Raw genomic sequence first — 25,139 nt, 5'->3', positions numbered from 1 at the left:
CTCCTCACGAGGGCAGTGTTAAACGCAAGCTCGGTTTTAATGTGGGGAATATTCAGCTCCCCAAAAAGGGTCAATCTGCATAGCAACAAAAATACAAGTTGTCTCAGCATATGAAGGATTTCTCCTCCACTTACTGAGGGCATAAAATGTTAAGTGTAGCATCAGAACAGATACTACAGTATGGTCTTAATCCGAAGGACAAAATCTTGTGAAAGTCTTTATAATATGCATGATGTATAATAGAAACACACAAATATATACACGATTTGTATCCCTGCATATTATACCGACTCTCACCTTGTGGGTGGTAGATAAATAAATCCCCTAAATTTAACCGACGTAGACAGCATACCCACCCGCACTTTATGACGATGTCGATAGGAGAAAAGTGGATTTTTGTATCGCGTGCCCGAACACAAATCTGCCAGGCATTGAATTACAGTGCAGAATACATGTCTTTTTATCTCTAGATGCACTTGTCTGCACAATATTTGAATGATATTTTCGTAATCAGTATATATAAAGTGGTCATTGTAACGAAAAATATGAAGGTGGACCTACTGTAAAAATCCCCCCACCACAGATGTTAACGTGTGCACGTGTAAAAGAAATCTAACCGTTTACTAGTAAATGGCAAAAGCAAATAAATAAATAAATAAATAAATAAAATAAAATAAAAATAAAAAATAACAAAAAATAAAGCAAAGGTGAACATGTTTTGGTTGATTGTGCATCTTTGTCACCTATTTTACACCTGTTTCGTCTTTTTTATTTGTAAATAGTTAATTTTAATCGTTTGTTAATAGTTATTTCGTGAGCCTTTAAAATGTGAAATAGGAAGTTCTGGCATTAAAATTCTTAGCAAATTGTCATAATAAAAAAGTTCGTCTCATTTTGTTTTCGAATTTCCGATTCGATGTTTCAGTTTTATCGACACGGACGATTATTTTTAGCTGTGATTGGGTCATGGGAATTCGATAATAAATCAGAATTACTTAAGAATATTATGAATTTTTATTCAACGTTTTAAAGGCTTTACCTATTTCGGTTCTTTTGTGCAAAGAAAACAATTTTAATTGTGTGTTAACAATTGCAAAAGAAGACTGTGTGTATAGGAATTATTTTACTTGCGCAAGTTAGTTCCAAGAAATACGGCCATCAGCAGTTTACTGTCTGTTTATGAGCGGTTACTAGTTTTTTTAGCGCTCGCTATTGTGTTCTGCGGATAGTGACACAAGTGTAGCTAATCGGTGTAAGAAAATCGAACCGTATTTATGCAAGTTTTTACCTGTGAATGTCTGTGCTGATAGAGGAGGTTAGGAATATGTAAATGTCTGTTTCTGAATGATAAATAATCGGGAAATGTTGGTCGTTATAACCTTAGTGTCTCTTGTGGAGGGCGAAGCAATGTTTGTCAGATTTTAAAAGTGTTATTTAATTTAGGAATTCGTTTCATTTTGGAAATTTTGGAGTATGAGAATGTCCTGTTTCAGCTTATCGTAAATCCCGGAATATTGTCAGGGAGTAGTTAGTAATTTTAATGCGGAAATCGGAAAGAACATGTTATGTCTATGTATGTAATCTTGCTGTTACGGAGGGTGTAATCGCACTGTAGTTAAAAAAAAAAAAGAAGCAGAATCCTACCCGGTGACAACTGGTAGCAGTGATAAGACAAAATTTATATAGAGAAAAATAGGGAATTCTTCCTCTTATAATGTTGCGGTTGTTATGGTGGTTCTCCACGGATGGAATCTAGATTTTAATATCACAACTGAATGCGTACGTAACAGTGTGGAAAATATTAGAAAAATAATATTTTAAAAATAAAAATAAAAACAAAATCCGCAAAACGCAAGTATCGAATTTATACGTAAACAAATTAATAAATTTAAGAACCCTTCTGAATGGAGGATTGGGGGATGGGTAGGCAAAAATGGAACACTTGTATAAATAGGAACAAAGCACAAGATTAAAATCTTTGACAATATATATTAATGGAAAACCTTAAGTACTTTATCAATTTAAAAAAATTATATATATATATATATATACACACACACACACACACACACACACACACACACACACATATATATATATATATATATATATATATATATATATATATATATATAAGCAGATAAAGACCGTTAGCTATTTCTCTTAAAAAATGAGATTTTGTTTTCTTAAGCGAATACGTGTGAATATTCCGAAAAATGTTTTAGAATTTAAAGTGGGGGATCATTTTTTAATATAAATTATTATTAAAATGATCCCTCAGTTCGAGGGCATTCTAACTTTTTGGAACAAATAATAAATCTTTAACGTCTGTCATATCCTAAATCTGAATCTTAATGCCATAAAACCACATGAACTGACATTAAAAAGTAAAACATGCAGAATTTATCTCCCATAAACACGTTTCAGTGGATAATTATATTTTAAAAATATAATATATCTACTGCTCCCCATGTGGAGGTACCAAATTGGTTAAAGGGAAAATTATTCCCAACTCGCATTTAGGTATAATGCCCTTTTGTAAATAATTAAATTCATTCAATACGTATCGCAAAAACAAAAACAAATATATATACGTAAATCGCGATATATCCGAACAGTCAGCGACATGGAAGAGGGATAAGGGTTTAGGATGCTTACCATGGGGCTCCGATTTCGAATCTCGCTAGATTCAGCCACTCTGATGAATCGTAGACGACGAAACATTTGTCAGTGGATAATATATAAAAAAATGATATATATATATATATATATATATATATATATATATATATATATATATATATATATATATATATATATATATATACCGCTCCCCATTTGTAAAAGAGAAAATTATTCCAAACTCGCATTTAGGTAAAAATGCACTTTCGTAAATACTTGAATTCATTAAAGACGTATCGCAAAAAAAAAAACGAATAACACACACACACACACATATACACACACACACACACACATATATATATATATATATATATATATATATATATATATATATATATATATATAAGTGTCTGCTTCCAGTTAAGCGGTATAATAATAATAATAATAATAATAATAATAATAATAATAATAATAATAATAATAATAATAATAATAATACCGCTTAATTGGAAACAGTCACTCCTTTTATGCTCGTTCTCACACGGTTAAGTTTATTTCCTATACAACCTACAATTGTTTCGGCCATGCTGATACTTTATATATATATATAGTTTTGTGTGTATATGTTTTTTCATTATTATTAAAATACGGACAGCTCATCTGCGCCAAGAATATACATAACAAACAAATAACAAAAAGTGACTTTGAGATGTTACTAATTTCAGACAGTTCGTATATTTATAATTTGAAAGGATTTGGTTCTCGGTTCATTTACGGCTTCTAATCTTATACTACGTGGCAGCTACATAATACTATACGATCTGTACAATAAGTCAATAAGTTATGGTTTAATTTACAATTGCTTTAAATAAATATACTAACCTTAGATGTTTATATTTCTGGCGTAATTTTTTTTTTCACCGGGGCAACATTACTTTATTTGATTCCTTTTATATATATATATATATATATATATATATATATATATATATATATATATATATATATATTGTCTCAACTTTAAAAATATAAAAACACACTTAAATAATCTTTATAATTTTTATCATTCGTCGGAAAACTGTTTGATCACCTGCAATCGCTGTACAAACTTGCCTTCTTGATGTCACAATAGTCTTACATTTATTTCAGAGATCATAAATTGTCTACCATGAAAATTTTGGGGAATTTAAACACAAAACAGCATATTAAATCATGGCTCCCCAGCAGTGTTTATCCAACGCTACCTCCCTTAATCACAACAAAAATAAAAATAATGTTCCGAATATTGAATCTAGTTTCCTGCTCCAGATTAATTTGGCTATCAAAAATTCATGCTATCAAAAAAATGTCTTATGTATATATACTACCTGGCAGGCCGGCGTTTCCTTGTAGTACAATATGCTTAACATGATACTTTAATTTATGCATATTACGTATGCATTATTGTAAAATCAGTTCTCTATTTATTAATATATTACTGGGAAAAACTTGCCCGGTGGATTAATTCGCAAAAAAAAAAAAAAAAAAAAAAAATTAAAAAATGAATTAAAAAATATTAATGATAATTTGGTTCATCAGATTTCGTCTGATTTTGTTTAAAATATCACGTCAGCTGATATTTTCGGCTTGACGATGAATGCCTTGGAAATGTCATTTCTCATTAATGTTTATTTTTTAAAAATAAATAAAAATTTAAAAATTATTTGAATAAACCTTTTAATAATAGTTTTTCTTAAAGAATAGCATGGGAAATAAAAGGATAAACAAATATATCGTATATGTAAAAATAAGAAATAAAATAAAATGATGAACAACGAGGTGAGTCAAACTGCTTGATCCCTCATAATAGAGATTATGAATATATTAATAAAGTGTGTATTTTGTGTCTGAAAAGTAACTATTTTTGGAATATTTTTAAATGATATAATGTTTAAATTTGTCCAAATGGTTATGAAACAATTGTAACACGTAATGAAATGCACCATATGATGTGCTGATTTTATATTTGGTTGTCTTGATTTTTGAAAAAATATTATATATATATATATATATATATATATATATATATATATATATAAAGTAAGATGATTGATAATTTACAATAAAAATTAAAAATTAAAAATCGGTTTCACAAGGAAGGGCAAGCAAAATCAATAAATTGTACGATCGTTTCCGAAACGATGTTTTTATTGAGATCGACGTAAGTCGTAAGTATCATCGTCGATGCATTCATTGCACTAGTACTACATTCGACTTTTAGAAGGCGAATCATTAAAAGATATATCTACCTTACTTAAAAAATGCTAGGTTTATTTTTGGTGTCTTTAAAAAAGAACACCCAATATTTTTGCTGATAGGGAGACTTTATTTTAAAATAGTATATAAAATTATTGTCCAAGACTTTTTGTCTATCTAAATTAAAACATCGTTTCCGAAACGATCGGACAATTTATTGCTTTTGTTTGTTCTTCCTTGTGAAACCGATTGTTTATTTTTAATTTAAATTATAAATTATCAATCATCTTACTTCATATATATTCCTATCGAGCTTACACATATACATTATAATGAGCACTGTTTTCTTTTCTTTTATTTTAATTGTATTAATGAATTTACTAATACATTAGTATATACCTTGCTCTTTCTTTATATATATATATATATATATATATATATATATATATGTGTATATATACATTGTTTAATACAAGGTTGATGATATAATCTGATATGAAAGCTTTAGCTTCTTACTGCAGGTTTATTCAACTTAATAAATCCCGGGGGAGGAGAATGCATTGTCGTCTCTGTCAGCTTTAATCCCACTGAGAGCAAATCGTCTTATGACCCGCAAAATAATTAAGAAACGACACTGATATATGGCATGTGTGTGATTGACGTCAGTCAATTGCACGTCATCAGAAGCAGACAGCAAAACTAATTAGTTGATCAGTACAAAATTTGAATCAAACAAAATGTTATTTAAAAGAAAATTAACAATCCTGTAAATCGACTTATTCAAGAAAAACGCATGTTTTAACCGTACAAGTTTCGACCTTATTCTTTAAGCCGTGATAGAAGTGGTATTCAGACGGTTACGAAGTTCTTGGTAACCCTCACGGATCGCCGAGCTCGATAAAAGCTCCAAGTTGACTACTCGGACAGTTCTTTAAGCGTCAGGTGTCTTCCGTCGCGTACAAAAGAGTAAATGTATCACTTGGTTCGACGGCGTGTATCTGTTATATAGAAGACTAGATGGATTCTCATTTGGTTCGGCGGCGTGTATCTGCTTTATGAACGAATGAATGGGTCTCCCGCGTGGTTGGCGGATGTTCTTTGCTGTAACATTTCAAAATGAAATCACAACGAAAGATAATTAATTTACGTTAGGTAAAGATATATTTGGGGAACTTTTAAAATCAATTTCCAGAAGGACAATTTTGAAGAAAGAAGGGGGAAAAAAGAGTATAATAACTGAAGTCATGTACAAAACACACAATGTATACGTGATTTATTCATTTCTCTTCGTTAAATTGATTTTAAAATATTTTGGATTCGCATTTGTGCTGGACTGTAAACGGGAATGAGGATATTTTCATTCATTTCTGTCTGAGATGAGGAAAAATAATAACATGGGGTTCACGACATAGACCAAGACTATATGATTGTCTTGAATCATTACCTAGTAACGTCTGATGTAAACAGTTTGTAAGTTGATAGATTTTATATATATATATATATATATATATATATATATATATATATATAAATTTGAAATGAGTTTTTGTAAATTAAAAATCCAACAAATTTATTATTCGACAAAGAATACAAAAAAAAAATTCAATTCTTGTACTTTTTATTATTTCCTTATCCCGGTTCTATTAAAGCTGACTGAGATTGCCATATAAATATTGATACTTGCATGCATATGGAATTAAATTTTATTGTATTATAGAATCTATAATCTCAAATTACTTCTTAAATATTTCTAGGCGTCTATATAGGGTGTTCACAAAGTCATTGAAGGGTTATGAACTCAAATAGATTCCTTATTTTCTGATATCTTTCTGTAATTCTAACACAATCTGACTAAAACATTGGGAAATTAAAACAATATGCAAACTTCAAAAAAATCTTTATTTACGAATTATCTTTTAAATGTTGTCCATTTTCAGCTTAGCATATTTGTGCTCTTTCCAAAACGTTATTCATGACTGATTGCAGAATCTCTGGATTGGAATTTAACTCCCTTATTTTGTTGCTGATGTTTTTCTTGCAGGGTTTGGGGGTTGATGTTTCGAGGTGTGCCAGTATACACACATCAACACACAATATAGCATACTAGACAATCACAGATCACAACACGGTTAAGAGGATCATAAATGTTATATGTACTGTTATAAATATGCACTGGACGAATCGCATAGCACAAAATGTTAAACACTCATATATTAACAGACTCGCTATATATACCCGGACAGTACTTTCATACTCACCCATCAACTATATAACACTATAATGTATTATACATCAAGAAATAAGCGTTATTTAGGTTTCATGTGTTTGTAACTGATATTACTGTTGTATGCATGCAACGGCTCTGCTGTTTTGAATAACGTCGGCGACTACGGCTCACCATATTGGAGAGCCGTGGGAATCTCGGGAAGATGAGTAAGGACGGTAGTTTCCCATTGCTTCCAGTTTTGATTCGGGGGTGTTTCTCCTTCCGTGAATTGAACGCGCCCCCAGATACCGACCTGGAAATTTCTACGACACGGCGCAGAGCATACAACGCCTAACCTTCCCAAATGGTCACCATCTGGTACTGGCCAGGCTCCTTGTTGCTTAACTTCGTTGATCTGGCGAGAACCGGCGTGTCAACGTGTTTGTGCCTGTTGTATGCTGATCCGAAAGTTCACTCCTTTTTGAAATGAGTTGAATAGATGCTGCGTTGGAAGGATAATGAAGTGAAGGATGGCTATTAGAAATTTGCGCAACTCGTTTCGCGCGACAAAAGCGTCTCATCAGCGAATTATTTCGCTAACAATAAACACCTGAACAGCAGACATTTGCCTGCAGGCGAACGAAATGAACGCGTATGTTTAGATTTTGCCTTTGAACAATATTTTACGGCTTCTTCTCGTATTCATTCACTCTGAACAATGTACGAAATATATTAATATAATAATAATAATAATAATAATAATAATAATAATAATACAGAAACAACAATAATGATAGCAACAATACACGAAAAAGCAACGATATTCGTAATAATAATAACATTAATAATAATCATAACAATAATAATAATGATCACAATATTAATAATAATAACAACAATAATGATGATAAAAACAACGATAATAATAATAACACAACGAAATTAATAATGACAACAACAGCAACAATAATGAAAATAACGACAATTATAATGATAATGATATCAGCAATGAGTATGATTCAAATGATAATAATTATAGTAGTAATGAAAACAACATCAACAAAACAACAACAATAATAATGATAACAATAATGAAAATTAGAATGATTACAATATCAAAGTAAATCATGATAAACATAATAACAACAATAATAATAATGTCAATAACAACAACAACAACAATAATAACAATTATAATAGTTAAAATATCAAAGTTCATAATGATAATGATAATACAACAATAATAATGATAACAATAATAATAAACAAACACAATAATAATAACAACAACAATAAAAATAATAATAATTACAATATCAAACATAATAATTATGATAAAAACAGCAACAACAACAACAACAACAACGATAATAATAATAATTACAATATAAAACATAATAATAATGATAATAACAACAATAAAAAGACTGATAATAATAACAACAACAATAATTGCAATAATAATAATTACAATAATAATTATTATTACTTAATTTCCCTGTTCTATTTCCTTTACTTCTTTTTTCTCGTTTTCTCTATTTTGCTATAAACGTTTCATTCTCACCCCTTTGTTGTCTTTCTTCTGCACATACATTTAATGCTGTTAAGATTTTTTTTAATACTATGATCTCCTGTTTTATTTTGTGTTTAAACTCCTGTAAAAATGTCATTACTGACTCAAATTTTGTATAAGCAGTATCGCTTGGAGAGGTCTCTACTTACTTGTAAATGGCTGACCGGAACAGGCTCATGAATGAGTAGCCACATATTAATGGTGATGTAAAACAAATGAAAAAGTATGCATATATATATATATATATATATATATATATATATATATATATATATATATATATATATATATATACTAGCAAGCAAAAGTATGTATATATATTATATGCCATGATTGAATGAAACTATATATATATATATATATATATATATATATATATATATATATATACTAGTAAGCAAAAGTACAACCTACAGAAAATGGACTCTGATTTATGAAAGTATGATAGGTTATGAAAAGGAAGAGTTGTAAATTTGGGTTGAATTTGAGGGTATCAAAACCAAAGCAAAATATGATGAAAGTAAAAATTAAATAGATAAACCCCATTATTTATTATACCATACCTGTTCACACTGAAACATTATCACAATATTCTGTGGATTCATATAAAAAAAACGTGTTAAAAACGTGTGACATATTTCCAATTCTACGGAGGTCAGGCGCCAACGAACACCCCATAATTTTATTACACCATATTTCCTCAAACTGAAACATAATTATCAAAGTATACTTACGCAGATAGATATGAAAAGTCTTTATTAAAGTTTGTGCCTATTTCCATTCTATTGAGGTCAGGCGCGGACACTGACTTCACAATTTTATCATACCATCCCTATTTAAGTTAAAACATACTTATCAAAGTATTATTATGTACATCTATATCAAAAACACTTGTAAAGGTTTTTTTTTAATTTTTTAATATTTTATATCCATACTTTGTGGACCAGGCGCGAACACAGACCCCACAATTTTTATGAACCACCGTTCTACCAGATCAAACTTACCCATTCCTGTGTCTCGATGCATCTTCTATCATTATATGTAATCAGTTTTTTTAAATAGTCAACCATATAGGAGCCTATTCGTGATCAGACACACACACACACACACACACATGCAGCTTTATATTATAGATATATAATTATTGTATCGTTATTCCTAAATGTAAATCTATTGAAATTGTAGTGTTTATTAAAAGGGAACTTAACAACAAGGGTAGAGAATTCTAATTAACAAGATTCTAACGAAGCATTATCACAAAGAGAATAACACTAATTGAGATTATAATAACACTGATTGGGATGATAAATAGTTACAATAAAAACATTATCAAAGAATTTATATATCAATACGATAATGTTATTTTGTGATTCACGTTTACATTTATTTTCTTTCGAGAGACTGTGGTTTAATTGTTATAACCTTCTATTTCTTGTAATAAATAATTTTACCGAGAATTCTTCATAAATATTTGGTTTTTGTTTCGATTGTAGCGGATGGCACTAAATATAATTTAATTAAAAATTATAAAAAATTTTACTAAGAATTCTTCATAAGCTTTGGTTTCGATTATAGCTGATGGTACTGAAGTAATTTATCTTTTTATAAATAATTTTATCAAGAATTCTTCATAAGTTTTGCTTTCGATTTCGATTATAGCTGATGTCACTGAAGTCATCTATCTTTTTATAAATAATTATACCAAGAATTTTTCATAAGGTTTGGTTTCGGTTTCGATTATAGCTGAAGAAGAAACGCAACATGTATATATGTAAATAATTGGGCTTATATATATTCCGCGTTTCATTTTTGTGAGAATTCTTCAAGCTTATGCTTATATATATATATACATATATATATATATATATATATATATATATATATATATATATATATATAAAGATATATGTGTGTGTGTATTCAAAAGTTTCGGTTTCGATTCAAGACACTGCCCCCAAGTCATATAGATATAGTTTTTGAATAGCAACTTTATAATATATGAGAATCGATAGAAATTGACTGTAATAATATATGCATGCATTAAAATATAATATTCAATCGTATTTTACGACCGGGATACGCCGGGACTCCCTGCTAGTTCAGATAAATACTTTTTCAGTTTTAACAATAATATCTGGGCGTGTCCATTTACGTTGAATATCCAGAGAATATCAACATCAATACATTACATATGAAAGAGTCCGTTGTGGAATTTTCATGGGCCCCTCTAGTTATAAATTAATGAAAGAATAGATAAACTTTAGGAATATTTTGTTTTCAAACCTGACTTCAATACAAAACGAGTTACAAGGTTAATAAACCCCACTAGACCAAAAATCGGAAAAAAAAAATAACGAAAAATACCGGAAATTAAATTACTTAAGCCAAAAAAATACCAGGAATTAAAGAGATAATTGATCCGATTACGTGGTTCACGGGAAATACTGATAAGAAGACTTGCGCTTACTTCTTATTTGATATCATGGCGTATTAGCTGTCGATTATTAAAAACACATTTTTTGAAAAAGCGATAGGATTTTCTGAGATTTCCACGAACATTTCGGAAAGAAAAAAATGAAACAAAAACAACAACATCATTATGAGATTTTCCAAACTGATCGATCAGAGGAACGCAACGTGTTTTTAGTAAGTGTTGTGGTGGCACCCACTCATTTACAAATGTGGATAATATTACACATAAATAACAAGACTCGGTTAGTCTGAGGGTGTGTTAACCAGAAGCCATCGAAGGCAGAGTCGAGAGCAGATATGTTCTCCAGCTAAGACTCTCTTACCTGACAACCATTATGTATTACTTCAAATATACTTTTCCTAATACACTTCTTATTGATCTACCTTTGTTTGTTGAGCCTTCAGTTGTCTTGCCTTTTACGTTATTTGGTTCAACCTGCAAACATAACAGTAAGAAAATGAGGAAGGGCAATCCCGTAATTATGAAGATGTAAAGGAGTTGAAATAAGAAAATATGATTTCAGGTTCGTGCCCAAAGGTTTCTTACTAACTTGAACCCACGTTATGATTCAATGAGTGTAGAACGTGCATGTTGGGTTTTGGCACCATCGAAACGCTCGTTTCCCTTAGTTTTATCTTTTAGTCCTCACATTTTAGCAGCGATGTTTCTGGCACAGAAGGAAGAATTGTTGATTTCTGGATCAGCATCTATTTCTTGTAACACTTATCGTTTGCAAGTTGCTTTTTTTTAATCTTGAAGTGATATGTTTTAGCTCCTTACATCAAATGGTTTCCTACCTTGCTTGGAGAAGTTTCCATGGAAAAAAGTGAAATTAATATTAATTTGAATTATCCTACGATGGTCATTGTCAGAAAAGGTGAGCAATAAACGAAAAATTGACAACATTTTCTTTTGATGTATCCTTGTGTCGTTGGATCAGCTATACATCAAACGTATTTGGGCTATATATATTAGTATTTACAATGGCGAACAATTAAGTCAAGATAGGAAACATGGGGTTAGAGCAGGGATAACAGATTATATTTAAGAACGTAACTAATATGAAGTGCGTTACTATTAGAATAGCAATTCACAAACAGATAAAAATATTGGTCTTGTTAAAATAACTAGCAACATGAACAGATTGACTTCGCAGATACCATATTCAATTTAATAACGGACGAATAAAATCTATTATGGAGAAAAGTATTACCCTATATACTCACAGTGAAAACATGAACTTTCCGTAATGAAACACATCCCTAAATCTATAGAATACAGAATTATCAACAACTCGAATAAATACATTTTTAATAAACATAATAATATGAAAAAAAAACCCAGCAATATGGATTTTATTAAAAAATATAAAACTTTAAAAACTAACGTTAATAGACCTAGGAATCAGAGCAGGAAGATACATTGGTTTACCCCTTCAACATAATGCTAAAACTAAGTAAGGAAATACACTTCTATGTATCATCAATAAATATTTCGAACCAAATAATCTACTACCTATAATTTTTACACTATAACTTCGAAAGGAAGCTGTAGTTGCAACTATAACATAACATACAACATAACCGAAGCACAGCGACAAAATAATGGAGAGCAATTGCACAACCATGGGCATTTTTTTACACAGTGATCACCACTTATCAAGGCCCGGAAGCCACTCAGGGATAAGGGTTATTGCAAGTACATTACGTTAGTGTGGAGATTTGATGAAGTGTTTAATTAAGGGGGCGGTTCATTAGGAATTTGTTAACATTGGACTTGAAGACATCCAAGTTGTAGTCCGGAGGGAAGCAGGCAGACGGAACACAGTTCCACAGGCGTGCAGTTCTAAGAAAGAAGCTTTGTTCATGGAATCCGCGTTTTGATTTAGGCACAGATATAGAGTGGGGGGAAATTTTCACAGTGGATTCAGCTAGACGGGTGTTTTTCGTGAAAGATTGGCGAGGGGGGACCAGAGATTGGAGTTTAGACGAGCACCTGCCATGAAAATAATGATAAAACAAGAATAGGCTCGCAACGTCTCTTCTGTGGGAGAGAGGTTGCAGGGTAGAGAAAAGGGCATCCCCACTAAGCCACGAAGTCTATTTTGTACTCTGTCAAGGCATGATAGGCTGTTTTTAGCCGCTCCTGCCCAGATATGGCAACAGTATTCCATCGTTGGACGTACTTGGCTTTTATATAGATAGAGAATTGCATCAGTAGTGAGATATCTTCTGGAGTGGTAGAAGGACCCCACCATCTTTCCAGCGACCTTGGCAACAGACTTGATGTACGTGTTCCATTTCTGATCTGGAGTAAAGGTCAAACGCAGAAGCATTTATAATAATAGAGAAGCTAGTAATTGTAATTGCAAAACCAACAGAGGGATGCCCATAAGAAAAATGGCTTATTCCTCAGTGATATACTCAGTAAATATATACGCAGCGGACAACCCAGAAATAGACACATTTTCTACAGAAAGTATCTCAAGAAAGAAAAGTTTAATGGACACAAACTTTAATTCAAGTATGGCAAGAATATAAAGGACACATCGCTATCATTCCATTACTTGTAATTAATTAGAGAGAAAAACACACAAAGTACAATAAATAATTAGAAAGGCCAAACCATGTACATAACTGAACTCGCCGTGTATTTTGTGCCTTAATGAAAAACTTGAGATAATCAGATTAAAGGATAGATAAAAATTATTAAATATTAAACAGTAATAAGTGATAAAATGTAAACACCTTAAGCGACATTCAGTAAGTAGATTTTGATTAGCAAAATGCGAAGTACCCTAATGAAATTATAAAAAACCATAACACGTCCCCATTAAAAATATAAACTATCTAAATGCTCCAAGTTTAACCAATTACTGATACATACGTAATCAATAGATAGAGATACTCCTTATATATTATACTGTTCATATGTATAAAATAAACCGGTTTAGGAAGAGTAGAGATATGACATTTATATGAAACTTGATCATATCGATTCAAGCTCAGGTGTTGGATATGATATGGAGAGAAACTTATATAAATGCTATTATAAAGATGCACGATATAAGAATTGTGAGTGTGTTATAGAAAAATGTATATTTGAAGATGTAAATTTCGAATAATTTGACAGGAAATAATTATGAGAAAAGAGTAAATGGAGTAAAAATACATAAGTATGTGTATGTGTGCATGAAAAAAGTAAAATTATATGTAAAATAATTAGTGATTTAAGAAATGACAAGAAGAATTTAGGTAAATATAAAATAATGATCATTTTTATTGTAATTTTAATTTGGGATTGTAATTTGTAAACTTATTTATTATATATTTAATTGACTTTTAATTTTAGTTTTACGTTTGGCTTAAATATAATGCGCTGTACTTTACAAATCGATATTTGCACGATATATAGAAATCGTTAGCTAAGCAGATTAATCTATATATCTATAAAAGGGAACGTGTCTGTGGTATCTCTTTCTGTGTGCCTGTGTATATTTTGCTTCGCAATAACTCTGTTAATTTTCAGTCCACAGACTCGAAATCTGATACACAGAGTACTGAGATTTGGGAAAATCTGTGATTTGTTTTCGGCCAGAAATTTGGCTATTAATGGGTCAAAGTTCAACGATTTGACCGTTGAGAACTCTACCACACTCCTCCGAGAGTTTGGAGTCTAAACACTTGTAATTTTAGATATAGGTTCCTTTGACAGGGATCTAACTTAATAACTTGATTTGAGTTCCAAACAATAAATGGTAAGGAGTCATAATAGGGGTTAAAGTTAACAAAATGACCGTTTTTGGGGTTTTTTTTTTGCTCAGCATACACCTCCAAACACTCGGGCAACGCCGGGCACCCATGCTTGTATTGTATAAAAATATGAATATGCTCAGCGTTAAAATTATAACAAAGCATGGACACGGGTACGCTAGTTGTGTGTATACATGTATGCGTACGGGCATACCTATTGTTTATGCATGAATATTTTAATATTAATTTTGATTTCATTATTTACAAATATTATTGAAAACACTTTTTGTATATTCAATTTTAAACTGAGAACTTTTTTTTTACATGGCTCACTCTCTATATATGTATGCATATGTGTGCATGTATAAAAGTGTAGATGTAGATGTAGAGTTATACATCTATATATCTATAAAAGTGAACGTGTCTGTGTGTTTGTCTGTGTATATTTCCCTACGCAATACCTGTCAATTTTTAGTCTACAGACACGAAATTTGATATACAGGGTACTGAGGTTTGGAAAAATCTTTGTAATCCGTGTTTGGCAAAAAAAAATGGCTGTTAAGTGGTCAAAGTTCAACGATTTGACCTTTGAGAACCCTACCAAACTCCTCCGACAATTTTGGGTTTAAACACTTGAAATTTTAGATATAGATTCCTTGGACATGGATCTAACTTAATAACTTGATTAGACCCTCAAACAATAAATGTTAAGGGGTCATAATAGGGGTCAAAGTAAACAATGTTGACCTCTGCGGTCAATACCAAATTACTCAGACAATTTCTGGTCTAAACATTTGAAATTTTACATAAAGGGTATTCAGAGATAGGGCAAGCTTCTAATCGGTTTGGGTCGAAAATTTTTAGTTGCCAATATATAACTGTATATATATATATATATATATATATATATATATATATATATATATATATATATATATATGTTTGCATGTCTGCCTAAAACTTTCAACAGAGATCAGTATCGTTTTGAAGTTCGACATTCCAGACGACAAATATCGAAAAATTGGCTAGAAACATTAATATCTTCACCTTCAACTGGGCACTTTTTATAAGGGGGTAACATTTTTCGCCGATATTTTCGAAAGTCATTCTCTCCTTTCGATTGTCTAGCCTTAATTTAAACCTACGTCACTTCCGGCTTGGCGGTGGTCGTAACAGTAAATACGTTACATTTTTTCTCGTTCTTTTTCTCCTTTGCGGTAGGGGTTCGAGCCTGCCTTCCTACTACCACTCTTTTGCTTAACACACACATCCAAAAATCCAGGCAACGCCGGGATGAAATGCTAGTATATCTTTCTGTACTCCTAGTAATTCGGTTTTCTTTTGTGTGTATCGATATTCATATTAACAATCCTCTTTTCTATTTATTTAAAAAGAAAACAATGTTCTTATATCTTGGTTATAGAATTGCATTCCCTAGCAAACGATCTAGCTAATTTGCATATTCTTTTAGACATTCATTTTAATTAATTCCCTATTAGTTGCTTCGTTTTTTAATGGGATAATCATCTTTAGTTAACTATTACGTGTAATTATATTCATGCAGATATTCTACATGATTTATACTCGCATAATATTTGCGAAAAAAAGTTTATAGTAAACACAAAATTGTTTCCATATATATTTATGTATACGTATATGTTTTTGTTAAACAAATCTATCTACCTATCTATCTATAAAAGTGAACGTGTCTGTGTGTCTGTCTGTCTGCTTGTGTACATTTCCTTACGCAATAACTCTGTCAGTTTTTAGTCTACATACATGTAATTTGATATACAGGGTACAGAGATTTGGGAAAATCTATGTGATCGGTTTTCGGCCAGAAATTTGTCTGTTAAGGGGTCAAAGTTCAACGATTTGACCTTTAAGAACTCTACCAAACTCTTCTGACAATTGTGGGTCTAAACACTTGAAATTTAAGATATAGGTTAATTGGGCATGGATCTAACATAATAACTTGATTTGAGCCCAAAACAATAAATTTTAAGGGGTCATAATAGTGGCCAAATTTTAAAAAATTGATCGTTTTTTTGTTCACTTTTTGCTCAGCATACACCGCCAAACACCCGGGCAACCCCGGCCACCCATGCTAGTATATCTATAAAAGTTAAAGTGTGTGTGTGTGTGTGTCCGTCTGTGTACATTTCCCTACGCAATAACTCTGTCAATTTTCAGTCTTACAGACTCGAAATTGGATATACAGGATACGGAGATTTGGGAAAATCTTTGTGATCGGTTTTCGGCCAGAAATTTGGCTGTTAAGAGGTCAAAGTTTAACGAATTAACCTTTGAGAACTCTACTGAACTCATCCAACAATTTTCGGTCCAAACACTTGAAATTTTGGATATAGGTTGCTTGGATATGGATATAACTTTGTAACTGTATTTGAGCCCAAAAACTATAAATGTTAAGGGGTAAAATAGAGGTCAAATTTAAAAAAATTGACTGCTTTTTTTTGGCTCAACATACACCTCCAAACACCTGGGCAACGCCGAGCTGAAATGCTAATATATATATATATATATATATATATATATATATATATATATATGTGTGTGTGTGTGTGTGTGTGTGTGTGTGTGTGTGTGTGTTTGCATTAAGTCTGGACGTAGGTAACTGTACATGGAAAGGTTGGAGTTGGATAAAAATAAATGATAAAATATGTTAAAGTTAGGCTTAATAGAAATCAATGAATAAAAAGTGAATTTTGCTTAGTTTTATTAAATTAATCGGTTTTCGTAAATTTGATTTTAAGTAGTTCAAGGTTTTTTCAAGAGAGGTGTGTGGATGTTGCGCAACCCTTGTCTCACAATTAAGCTCGCAGCTACCCTTACACCCGGTATCCATTGTCTCTTAAGACTGAACGAAGTCGTCCGATCGATGTAAAAAGAAAAAGCGCTCAAAGATAACATACGTTTAATTACGTCAGTAGACAAAAAATAATTACGTTTTGTTATAAAACAAATATATAAAACGTGGCCTTAAGTAAACAACCGAAAATAAATTATGTTTAGTTATGTAAGCAGACAGAAATAAATTACGGTTAGTTATTCACGCGATACATTGAGCAAATATGTATCTCTGATATTTCTCTAAGTATGTCATATAAACAATTACATTAATTCGTTTTTTTGTTATTTCTTTTTTCGGCCTGCTTTTTCTTTAGATATTATCTTTAACCATTGACTTATTTTTTAATTCTATTTATACACACACGTGTTGATTTCCCTCCAAGTATTTGCGCATCCTTTAACTCTGTTTCAGAAAATTCACTTTTTCATCCTATTCGGAAACAATGATTTTATCTAACCTAACTGTGTTTTTAAATATTAAAAATTAAAAAAAAAAAAACATACCATATTACATAAAACTTTTCCTACAACGTCACTTTCCATTTACGGCCGATTATTTTCGACATTTGTTTTTCTTTTCTTTTTTTTTCTTTTTTTTCAATTCTCTTTTTTAACGACCCATATCTAGATTTCGTTTGCTCACCAAGAATTTGTGTAGCAGTTAATAACGCTGTGGTAAAATTGGTTCTCTCATTGCTGACTGTGCTTCGCTCCTCGTTTATGCATCCAATCCCAACAGGTGCGTTGTTCCTAGGACAAATTCTTTTTGATTGGTTTAAGTCCGATATTGGCAACAAATCGAAATTTTGACAACAATGACCAATCAACATCCAACAGACGTTGAATATTTCTCTGTTGCTTGTTGTTGTTACAAATTGTTGTACAGAATTTTGAATGGAACCCTTTATTTAATTCACGGGAGTAGCTTGCTCTAGATTCATCAGCCAGTCTTAAGTAATTCATATTGTATTTTCACCAGAAGATTATCTCTTAAGAATTATTATTATTTAGCACTTATATTCATTGTATCGTGGGTTATTTCATACAAATGTGTAGCTCAAAATGTTATACCTGTTAGCTATACCCGTCTTAGAACGGATATTTTCTAGTGTATATAATACAATGGAAAAGAGCGCAATATTCAATAAGAGTTGTCGCGGAAGAAAGTTTTCCTCTTAACTAAACATATTACCCCAAGAAAGATTTCTGTTTTAGAAATAACAGTAACGCCCAATACAATGATTTCCTTTTAGCTGATTTCTTTAATATGATCAAAGGAAAAATACAAAAGAAAATTCCACTTAATTATAATTAATATCTCCAATGATAATTAAAGATTATTTTCAACGCTTACAAAAGCAAAGCATTGTATAAAAAAGACAAACACAGATAATAAACTGGTAATTCAGAATGTAATGAAAGCCGCACTATGCACAAGATGTATAGAGACGTTATGCAGAATAAGAGAAATCAGAGGAATTACACAGTTTCACCTATATATCTTCCAGGTATTATAATGGCGTCCATTAGTTTTCAAAGATTTTTATGTCTAGTCATGTGTTATTATACAGTTTGGTCGATCAAGATTTCTTAATAATATAGCTAGAGCTCCTTCGTTCAATACCAGGCTATGCTGTGACATTGTAAGCGGTTGTAGTGAATTCTACAGGAAGTTCTACTATCTAATCTTAATTAATAACACAATCAATTGATAACTCTTGCAAAAGATAATATTTGATCATATTAACAACATCATTTTTAGGGGCCAAGATTGCTCTTTCGTGAAGTCATCGAACATTGCGGAAATTTTAAGCAATATCGGAGAAATCCTTAGTCATCAGTTCACCAACTGGATTTACCGTCTGGCTACATGGTCATTTTTGCTGTTGAATATCTCTATTCAATGTTATTGTACTACTGCAAATTAAAAAGAAGTGATTTGAGGAAAGTGCTACAGACTGACTATCAAATAAACGTATCCTCATAATAATTCTCCAAACTGAAAACTAAAAACGTGGTTACTACGCGGTATTGCAGGAGTGCCGGATTTTCGGATCCCATTTTATATGGAAAGAAATAATTCGGGACCGAATCAAAGTTCGCATTATTTTGTTGATATATAAACCACTTATTGCAGACTATAACGTTTTGTTAGACCTATCTCTCTTTTTACCATTCTAAGGGTAACTTATAGTGATATGATAGGTAAATATAAATAATATAAATTTCTGATGATTTCGGAATACGATGTAAAAATAATAGAATCATACTTATAATATTCAAATGACTTGGTAACTGCCGCTTGCCACTTCTACCAACGCGGGGTGGCTGAAAATACATTTTATAAAATAAATTTTTGTTTTTAGCAAATTCTAATTTTATTGAATTCGGTTTAAAAATAATGGGCGAGAGAATTTCTGTTTATGTTTAAATGATTGCTTTCGTGTCAACCTTTCATTGATTGCGGTTTGGGGATTATAAATGTCGAATTTTATAGTTTTTCGGGTAAGCTGGCAACAGATATCACAGTTAAATTTGAAGCTTGTGGGTTGGGTTAGGGTTAGATATGAAAACATGACGTCCAACGCAAAATTGAATGTAATCCCTGGCAGCTATTTTGTTTTCACAACCGATTATTTAGTAATGCGCATGCGTGTAACTGAAGTAGGCGACAAAGCAAATGTTTTCTCAACCCCCACATGAAAAAATAATGGGGTGTTTATCCCGAAAGCTGTTCTTATCATATTGAGGTTAAGGATGTTTATTCAGAAAGCCGTTCTTAACATGGGGATGTTCGGGATGTTTATTCTGAAAGCCTTTCTTAGCATGAAGAAGTTGGGTGTGTTTAATCGAAAAGCTGTTACGCATGTGTATAATAAAGTCCCTGGTTGTTAAAAAATTGCCTGCCAGGGATTATAAATGTTTTCGTATCTGGTAAATCTCTTATCGGCCCAAATTTAATTGTAATATTCTTTGTCAGCATACAGAAAACCTACAAAAGTCGACATTCGAATGTAAACGGTGAATTGTATTTAATGTTATAAAATATCGAAAAATTTGTATTTGCGTCAGAGAAACCAATTATTTAAAAAGTGTCATAAAAATTAATGTGTTTAAAATGCAAAAGCCAAGTATCATTCGTTAATTGTGCTCTAAACAGAAATATTAATTTCGAATGCGTCCCTGTCATATCAAAGAACCTACCGTTTTATATGTCTCGCTTTATTGATTGTACTTAGTCCTGGATATAACCTTAAACTATATCCGATGGTAAGGCCCCAGCTTGCGGGTTTTGGGGAGTGTGATGCCACCCTTAAATTGTCATTGCTCCCAGGTCCACTCTGACCTGGAGTGGAGGTACCTGCTAAGGTCCCAACTATGGGCTAAATAGAAACCGACTTGACAAAACAAATATATTTTATTAAAAAATGGTTCTTAAAAATCACTATATTCGATATTAAATAACCTGAAAAGCGTTGATATGCCGTAAAACAAAACCAACTAACCGTTATTGATTGTACTGCGATAATAGCTTGAAATCGAGTTTAAAGTGAAACGGTTAAGTACCCTGGTGCAATTGTGCTGTAAACAAAAGCATTCATTTGACCAACCGTTGATTTTATATGTCGGACTTTTCAGCCTGTGTGGTAAGAAAACGTTTCAAATACACTTTTGGAGCTAGACTGTGTAATGGATTAACATTGATCACAATCGCCTGATACTTCTTTCATCAGATCATTTCGATTATCGATTATGATATTTTCGAAGACATTCTGATACAAAACCTATCTAAGAATACTGCCAAGCACAAAAAGTACTTTCGTGTGAATATTTATAAAAATCGGCACAGCTTTTTTCGAGTCCATAGGGAACGAACTGATACATGCAGACAGAGAGAGAGACAAAATTCCTTTATATAATAGTACGTATGTTTGCATATATATATATATATATATATATATATATATATATATATATATATATATATATATATATATAAATGTGTGTGTGTGTGTGATCACGAATAGGCTCCTATATGGTTGGCTATTTTAAAAAACTGATTGCATATAATGATAGATGTATTGAGACACAGGAATGGGTATGTTTTATCTGGCAGAACGGTGATTCATTAAAATTGTGGGGTCTACGTTCGCGCCTGGTCCACAAAGTATGGAAATAAAAAATTTAAAAATTAAAAAAAAACCTTTTCAAGTGTTTTTGATATTGATGTACATGAGAATACTTTGATAAGTATGTTTTAACTTAAATAAGGATGGTATAATAAAATTGCGGGGTCTGTGTACGCCCCTGGCCTCCATAGTATGGGAATAAGCACAAACTTTAATAAAGACTTTTCATATCTATCTACGTAAGTATACTTTGATAATTATGTTTCAGTTTGAGGAAATATGGTATAATAAAATTATGGGGTGTTCGTTCGCGCCTGACCTCCATAGAATGGAAATATGTCACAAAGTTTAACAAGGTTTTTTTTAATATAGATCCACAGAATATTGTGATAAGTGTTTCAGTGTGAACAAGTATGGTATAATAAATTATGAGGTTTATGTATTTTATTTTTACTTTCATCATATTTTGCTTTGGTTTTGATACCCCCAAATTCGAAGTTATCTCTTTACAACCCTTCCTTTTCATAACCTATTATACTTTCATAAATCAGAGTCCATTTTCCGTAGGCTGTTTTTGAACCCAGTTAACGACGGGTACTTTTGCTAATATATATATATATATATATATATATATATATATATATATACATGTATATATATATATATATATATATATATATATACATAAAATTTTAGTCCTTCAATAAAATTTTAAAAATTTATAACGTGAAATAGTCAAATTTCAAATCAAATGATTTTAATTATTCAAAGACAAAGAATAAATTTGAAATATTATAACTCCTTATCCTATAGGATTTCAATGTCTACCATCTCTTCAGAGGCGAAAATATTAACAAATAATTATAATGGATTATTTTCTCCTCTGAAGAGATGGTAGACATCGAAATCCTATAGGATAAGGAGTTATAATATTTCAAATGTATTCTTTGTCTTAGAATAATAAAACTCTTTTGATTTGAAATTTAACCATTTCACGTCAGAAGTTTTTAAATTTTAGTGAATGACTAAAATTTGATTTATTTGCTCTATCGTGTATCTCAAGCAATCTTTATCTAGATGGGATAGTCCTTATACAATATTACTGCCAATAATATTGTTAATACCTTTAAGCATATGTTTCCATACCAGCGGATTGTTAGATAATTATATATATATATATATATATATATATATATGTATATATATATATAAGAACGATATTTACATATCATATACATGAGAATATATATATATATATATATATATATATATATATATATATATATATATATATATATATATGAGTTGAGTATTTGGGTTGAGCACTTTGTAAATATATTTTCACCCGATGCGTATTTAAGCAATAAAGCGAAGACCACTGTTTGTTTGTAAACAAAGTGACAGTTTGAGCACTGTGCGACGGGCAAATGCTAATTTTATAGGCATTTGAAGAGAAATATTTATGGTCACTGATTCTTGGTCCGATGGTTAGAGCTATTAACACGATGGATTTAGGTTCGATCCACGACTGGGAAAAGGTGTATGCCTAGCCGCATTGATTTGTAATACAACGGAACAATACTGTCTGTGGATGGCTATATATATTATCGCCAACCAATATGTCCATTTTTTTTAAATATTCCTATCACTCTATACCCACTAATATATACCCTGCTACTTTGTTTGACTTTATCTTTACGTACGTAGCCATTTTTATGTCGGTTCGCAATGTACTCGTTTCATAAGTACATATAGCTAACTGGCGCTCTCATATAAATGGCGAAACAATCATGAGATGTGTCAAGAATGAGAGTTCAATACAGAAACGTTGAATAAAATAAAATAAAGTACGCATCAAGTGCGCTTGAAATCAAATCACAACGTAATATTAGGAAAATCAACAAATATTTTACTTGTTTGAAATTTATCACAGATATATTTCAGAGGTATACTCCATCTTCAGTGTGTTCTTTGTTTCTTTTTTTTCTTCTTCCTTGCCATGTTGTAAATTTGGAGAAAGAAGTCTGTATTAAGCTGCGCGTTGTATCTGGCGGTTGTATTTTTAAATGTTTGAACTGTGCGCAGGCAACGCGAGAATAACGTCAAGAATGAGAGGAAGAAGAAAAAGAAAAAAAAAAGACATTCTGCACTTCTGTGAGTTGTATCCCTTTTAAACGTAAACTCTCGTGCAATACAAAATTGCAGTCAGACATTTTAGTTTTGACGAGTATATTTTGTCTTGTCTTCTTGTTTAGCTAAAAGATAACAAAACATGGTGTAAGAATAATAGATTCATAAACGGACGTGATCAATAAACAGGGAAGGAGTTAAAGAAAGTATAAAACTAAAAAGCTGTACAACGAAAAACATTCTACCAATAAACTTCAGTATGACCATCAGGACCTTTTAACTTCGACTAGCCTGAATTATGGGGAAATGGATTCGACGGTTCAACCGTTAGAAGAAAATGTCCAGATTTGTCGGGTAGACACTCTCATATACTGCAGGGGTTAACAAAGCATAAAACAGTATCGCCACATTCAATTTTTAATTCGAGTAAGCTCTAAAATTTAACATAATGTCAATGTTCAACGACTACGTCAAAGGCAACACGAGCACAATATATGAATGGGTAAAGTTTAACAAGAGATGGCAAGAAGAGAGTAAGTCTGCTGATATAACGGGTCTCCATGTATTGACTAAAACTGAAATTTTAGGGACCTACACGGGAGCCTTATACGCGGGAGAATTGTAGTCGGATGCAAAGATATTAAGCTGTCATTATGTCTGCAAATGATGCCAGACCTCTCTTTAGACGGGTTTATCAGACACGCACGACAATGTGACACTATCAAATAACGACAACATCTCTTACGATCACCAAAGCACATCAATAGTGAAAAATTAGCTGATGGTACTATTGCTGTCTATTTCGTCAGTCACGATAAAACTCGCAGACAAGAACAGGGCAAATGCAATACAAAACCCAGACGAGAACCTCATTATTAGAAATAGAAGAAGAAAGGACCTATAAAGCAGCACGAATGAAAGTTTGATGTCGTCACTGCGGTAACAAGATCCTTTATTAGAGACGTGCATGTCCCGCCATTTCAATCACCTGCCACAATTGAAGCATCATTGGCCACTATGCTTAGTGTTGTCAGGCGAGAAGACTACATAAAGTTAATCATCACTCGGATGACAATGAAAACGACCAGAATGCATACTTTGGTGCCCCACGATATAAAAAATCACCCCGAACAAACCTTGGCAA

General features: G+C 31.6%; 1 protein-coding gene across 1 annotated transcript in view; it reads right to left on the bottom strand.

Moving 5' to 3' along the window:
• Window positions 1-25,139, bottom strand: part of LOC145241429 (galanin receptor 2a-like) — a 921,585-nt gene that overhangs the window by 107,295 nt on the left and 789,151 nt on the right. The gene's annotated exons all lie outside the window — the stretch shown is intronic.

The sequence above is a fragment of the Euprymna scolopes genome, chromosome 20 (genome assembly GCF_053919585.1).
Source record: "Euprymna scolopes isolate OS-2025 chromosome 20, ASM5391958v1, whole genome shotgun sequence".
Taxonomy (NCBI): Eukaryota; Metazoa; Mollusca; class Cephalopoda; order Sepiida; family Sepiolidae; genus Euprymna; species Euprymna scolopes.
The sequence above is the reverse complement of the archived record's forward strand: the minus strand, read 5'-3'. Positions and strand labels throughout refer to the sequence as shown.